The sequence below is a fragment of the Crocodylus siamensis genome, chromosome 9, assembly GCF_052110815.1.
Source record: "Crocodylus siamensis isolate JL-2025a chromosome 9, ASM5211081v1, whole genome shotgun sequence".
NCBI lineage: Eukaryota > Metazoa > Chordata > Crocodylia > Crocodylidae > Crocodylus > Crocodylus siamensis.
The window spans coordinates 34,428,829-34,435,577 of NC_143403.1; positions in this window are offsets into that span (position 1 = coordinate 34,428,829).

Genomic DNA, 6,749 nt, shown 5'->3' on the forward strand with positions numbered 1-6,749 from the left:
CTGGGTGAGCCTTGGAACTTTCCACTTACAGAGTCAAATCATGCATGTCAGTCCAGCTCTTCTGTGCTGGCAGCATATACTCAAAATTTTTGCTCTGACAAGTCCATGTTCCATGCATTTGGTCAAAAAGAGGATGCCACTGGAGTTGACCTTTCCCATTCCTTCCTTACTGATGGTTCTGCTCCAGAGGTTTGTGATGAAAACATGCTCCAGTGCAGCATGTTTTGGACTATTACAAAACTACATGAATCATGTATCCAAGTGAAGTGGTGAACATTTCTATCAGCTTGTTGAATTTCATCTAGGGGTAAAAATTAATGTTGCATTTCTCCCCAGGGAAAATCTTTGTCCTGGGTACCTACAGACCAGGGATATATAACTTCTGCACAGCTAGGGGTTGCATGCTACACAGGCTGCATCAGGACAAGCCGCAGCCCCAGCTGCATACTACAAGGACACTCTCTTCTCCCACACTGCTGCACCATGTACTCCCAAACTAAGCCTCAGCTCCCTGCTCTTCCTGGGTTGGGGCAGGAAGTAGTAGCGAGAGGAGGGAGGGGGAGGGTGATGAGGGGATTAGTGGCCATTTAAGAGTCATGAAGCCACAACTTAATCCCTCATGGGCCACATGCAGTCTGTGGGCCATTAGTTGGACAACACTGCTACACACATACAAGTCCATGGTTCCACGTTAAGTACCTGTGAAGTATGCGAGACAAAATGTGCTAACACCATTAGTCTGGGACAACTGAAGCTCGTTCAGATTATTTGCCATTCATTCAAGGGACAACCTAAGTGTGCAAAGTGCTTTTTTGCCCTGGGTTTTGACTCATATCAATCAGAACCACCACAAATGCAACATCTGGTTTTGCCCTAAGAACTCTTGGAACTGAAGAAAGAAGTGAGGAGAAAATAAAACAGATTATTTTCCTTTATAAGAGAAAGAAAAATGAATGAAACATGGGAGAAATTCTCCAAAGAGAGAATGCGGAATATTAATTTGTTTCATAGAGAGTACAGAGTCAAGTGCCTTGTTCTGTTAACACTACAGCAATCTGCATCACCTGCCAGTAGCTGAAATGCCATCTTTGAATTCCAGTGCTATTGGTACTGAATGAGCATTTAACCTAACAGAATACATAAAACACAAATAAAAGAAAAAGCCCAAATCAGCATTATGACTGAGTCTAGCATTTAACCCATGAAACAAGAACAGAAGGTTTCTGAATAAAAAATTATATCATGCCCATTAAGACATTTTCTGATATATTTTCTGATATATAACAAAATGCAGAATTCTATCATACTTTTTAACTTTACCTCATCATAAGTAACTGGGTATATCACAGATTCAAAATTCTTCTTTATTATGAGTTGATGATATCAGACATATCAGTGAAACTCAAATAAATTATCTCTGTGATGTTTAATTCTGTGCATTATCATAGTTTCTACTGCCTGGTACAAGATATTTCCTCTAAGTTCAGGCACTATTAGATATGAAATAATTCAGTTAGTTTTTGACTCACTTACAGTAAGGAATCAGATAACTGATTTCGTTACTTAGAGAGAATCAGTAGACCTTGTTTTCCATATTTCCCCTTGCCAGGGTGGCTTCCTCTCTTCTCCCCTTTGTAAACCTTAGATCTGAAAATTATTTTTAGGGTGAGTTGTACTCTGAATGATATACTCCTAATGCATGCTTCTGCCAGCCTTTCTCCATGATAGGTACTATCCCACCATTCACTATCCATTTGTCACCATCCGTCTTTTCCCTGCATGTCAGGAAAGCTCTGGAGTTTACACCAGGAATCTGAGAGTTATCAGGAAATCTTTTCCACAGTGAAAAAATCAGATATTTTCACTTGCGTTACTAAACCATGCACAGTGCACATTTGCAAATTACAAAACAAATAGTATATAACCCTGACATTATAGTGTAAAGGAGCTCTGGCATCAGTTGAACTCATGTTTTCTACAGAAGAGGAGAGAGAAAAGAAAAAGAATTAAATTTATCTTGAACAATATCAAAAAAGAATGGAATGACATGCATTCACATTCAGGAAATTACATAGTTTTCCATCTAATTTCCAAACAGACTTGCAGACTAACTAGACACAAATAAGAATTCTGTGGCGGCTTTTGTGAATATATTATGGAGCTGTTGGTAAAAACTCTAAGTTAAATTTGCATTTGGGATCAGAGATATGAGTGAAAGCAAACTGATAGGAAATACTGGCAAAAATGGATGCTTGAGCTTCAAAAAGGCCTTCTGAAGTAGAGAGGAAGAGGAGAGGAGGTCTGATTTGGCCAGCCGCATATAATTTTTCCTAGGTAGTTTTCTAACACTCTCCCCCACCCCCATGCCCCAGCATGGGGAACACTAGGATTATGGGAGGGTTGGTACAGCCAATAATACTGTGTACCTCTATGGTACACAAATTACATCCTTTTGCCTAATCAGTCAGTTCTGAGGGTTGCTATATGTCAGGGTGCAGCTATGGTTTTACTTGCCCACCAATCCTTTTTCTGATGCCATGCATCCCCAGAAGAGTAGGGAGAGAGCAGTTGCTAGGCTCCAACAAAGCCAGGGGCTGGAATTCTGCCTGAGCTTTATAAAGACAATGAAGGGTGGAAAGTGTTACTGTACCTTCCCTCACAGGCATGTGCCTATAACGTTCCATAACATAATAACTTGGTGATGCTGTCCTTCCTCCTCCTCACTAATCATTTCTTTCTTGGGTTGCAACCCAATAGAGATTGCAAGCTCTCTGGCAGGGGAGGGGCTGAGGGCAGAGCCGGGCAGGAAGGTAGCATGTTTTTATTAGTTCTCCAAACTCTAAAGCACCTAGTACTCTTCTGAATGCTATGCAAACAATGCAGAGATAGCATTCAGGTTTTAAGAACCTAGAAGGAATTCTCTTCATCGCTTCATATGGCTATTCAGATTTATAGAAAGTATATATTGTCTGCTACATATTAAGAATACCATAGTTTTAAATGGATACTTTAAAAATCTGAAAAATGTGATGGTGCTATTCATTAGTTGATTCATCGATACTGGTATTTTGTAGAAACAGCATGAAGATCAGGAGCCATAAGATTTTTGTTTAGTCATCTAATTAAAACAAGTTAAGTCTCTGCTCTGACAAAACAATGTGCAGGTGCTTGTTGAAAATGGGAAAGTGCTTTCCTTAGAGAGTAAATGGGAAGCAGTAGTTCAAATGTGGACGATTTAAATGGTAATTAAAATTCTGCATTTAGAAATTTAAACCAATAAGAAGTAGTTTGTGCCTATATATTGTTATGGGATTTAATGTGGCTGCATGGGTGTAACTGAATGGCACTTGGTCACAGTTTATACATACATATTACCCATTAAATTCCCATGTGTTAATCTCTACTGCCTAGCACCAAATGAGAATGACAGCACTTTTACATTCACTGTACAAAGGAGCATATGACTACAAAAGGTATTGGAGAACTGGAAATCAGGCCAAGTTCTTCATTACAAAGCCAACTGGAATGCTCAACTGGAATAACCAGATTGATTCTTCAAAGGAAAATTCATATGATGACTTCTCACAGGTACTTATTGAATATACATCATATGCTGTGGTATTTGGGTCACTTGCCTGCCTCTGCACATTGTACCTTGCCATTCGATACTCTGTGTCATTTGTTCTTATTGCTCATACATACTCAGATATTCTCCTTTTGTTATGGTGTGCTGCTCTCCACGTTCTGTTTGATATGGAGACACATCAGAACATAATTGTAGTATCAAGTTAATTATTTAAACCAAAATTGTAATAGAAGCCTAGCCAGAACCATCCGGTTTCATTTCTTCATAAACACCTGAAACACTGACTGAGCTTCAGTTCATACCATTTTTGAGCAACACTACCTAAGAGCATTTGGACTTCTCCCTGACTGTAACATGTGTTCATGAGCACAACGCAAACTGAGACAACCTCCAGAGTGCTGGCTGTGGATTGGGCACAAAAGCTGTTTGTACTAAGAATAGAAATGATTTGGTTTTGTATGTGTCTTTTATAACAGAAGTAGGAAAAAAGCCACACTGAAGATGATTCTAAAAATGTAAGTATCATTTTCCCTTTTTTATTGTTGTTTTAACCCCTTGATAATTTGGTGCTGGAGGAAGTTTGCTGTCTTCTAGATGAGTTATGAAACCTGACCACTGTGGTCTTTACACATCACAAAGCATTTTTGAAAGAGTGCAAGTGATAGACTTCATGACATGAACAAATTTCAGTATGAGTAATTATTTATTGTAGCTTTAGATTTCTCCCTCTAATTCTAGTTAGACACGCTGTGCCAGTTCAATCCCTGTTCTAACACCTTCCATGGATAAGGAGCTTTTATATATAAAATCCTCCTCCCTCTTCCCTTCCCTCACCAAATTAGCTCTCAGTTTATTACTAGGAAGAATTCCTTGCATATAGTTTAAATCGTAGTAAAAGAGAACCTTTAGTTACAAATTTGTCACTATATAGTCTTTACCTGTGATTGACAGCTATACAGTATTCCTGTGAACTACATAGTTTCACCAGAGCTGACTGCACTTTACTGGTATCTATGTATTTAGGGGTTTAAATAGCTGCAACATATGCTCTGCACAAAGAAACACAGGAATTGGACATAGAAAAGGCTTAATGGATCCATTGTCCATTAACTGGCCAATGCTAAATGACTCCATACATTGTATTTTCTCCAGAGATATCATTATCAGAAAAATGTTCTTGTTGTTGTTCTTTTTTCTTAATTTTGAGGCCTTGTGAGATCCTGTAAACTTCCTTTTCCTTTAGCTGATATTTCTAGACTGTGATATTGCATAAGATTAATTTTAAAGTACTTTAGAAACTCTCAGAACAAGTGTGTGTGTGTAAATATATACATTAATACTTATTTTCAGCATTTTATGATGTACAATAATAGTTTTATGTCTTTGTACAATGTGAGGTTGGGTCTGATCTTCAATTATTTCCAGAAATGGCTAGTATGACAGTGATTAAATCTTACCACACACAGAACTAAAATTAGGCTTTAGTAACTTATTTTGGCATTGTGAAAAGCAATAATCAAGCTAAGAAGCCAAGCAAAGGACATTTCTATTATTCTGCGCAGCTTGAATAAAGCTGAGCAGCTACCTCAAAAGCCCTGTGTGTCAGAGGTCACTAGTTCTGTGACCTTTCCAAGGTCTCCAAAAAATCATTTCTGGGGAACTGTTTTTAAATACAAAGTGTTTCTTTTTTCTGCAACTGTAACAGTCAGAGCCTGACAGTGACTAGCTTTAAGACACAGAACATACTTTGACATACTCCTTGAAGAAATAGGTTGCAACAGTAAGATACTACTGTTAAATAGAGGTCAAAGTGGAAAGGAAGGGGAAGTGACCATTGTAGTAACTTACTTTTCTCTGTCTGCAGTTTTCCTTCCCCTGTGGTAGCTACTCCCATTCTATTGCTGCTGTTGTCTCTTATCCGGGTTAATTATCCTGGCCATCTCTCACTCTGAGGGGTGCACAGGCACAGAACAGATCCTCATGCTGCTATTGGTGTTGATCATTTCTACTTAGTGTCATGCAGTTTGAGGAAAAAATTCAATGGACATGTTGGACTGATAAACCACAGAGCCTGAGCCACATGACATATAGCACAAAGGGGCTTTCCCAAGTCCCAAGGCAAGCTGTGGCTGACCATACCCAGTGATTGTTCTTGCTCCCTGAACCAAAGCTCGCTGAATAGAGTAGAAACACTTTCTTGGACTTAACTGGACTTTTGATCACATCGGTGCCACGTAGCTGAAGCCACCAGACCAGTCTATGTTGACCAAAGGACCACATGTGGCTCATAAGTGAGCTGTAGCCTATTGACTCCAGTTACACACAAAAACAAAAACACAAAAACAGCAAACCCTTCAGTACTTGTAGCACAATTGCTAGAGCAGTGGTTCTCAACCTTTTTTAGAATTAGGCACTCTTCAGTAGATTTGAGGCACACCTCAATAGACTTGTGGCATCCTTTGGAAAATGCCAGTTCCTAGTTTTTACCTATTTTTGACTACAGAAAAATAACAGCAATTCTTCTGTTGCAAAGAACTCAGAAAGCTCACAACAGGTCAGAATATATTTAACATTATGAATTACTACTTGAAAACTCTGAAATTGATCTTGTGAATCACACCTAACAGTGTGAACATTGTGTGGCACCCCACAGCACCCTCAGAAAGATCACAAAGCACCTCCGGCTGCCACAGCAACCTGGTTGAAAATCACAATACTAGAGACTACATTATTTATGACAGTGGGAAAGATATGCCCAAATCATGCAGTTAAAAAACAAAGCCCCTTTGATAACTGATAAGTGGAAGAACCACTTGTAACTTGGGAGCTGCAGACAAAGTACCACTGGACAAATCCCATTACAAGGTACCATTAAAAAAACTACGCTTACATTACACTGTAAATAAAGGCAATAAGTCAACTATGATTGATTCTTTTCCGAATCTCCTAATCTTTCAAGGTGTTGAGCACCCTTCCAGTTCCATCAGCTTAATGAGAGTGCATGCTGCTTTGCAATTAGCAAGATCAGTTCTGTTATTACAGTACCAGTTTTCCATCTCCCCCCTAATCGTATGTGTATAGATCACTGTGGAGTGGAATAAATTTCCTTCACTTCTATTTAGAGAAGGCACAAAGTTTGGATCCCGAAGCAAAGTAGTTTTGG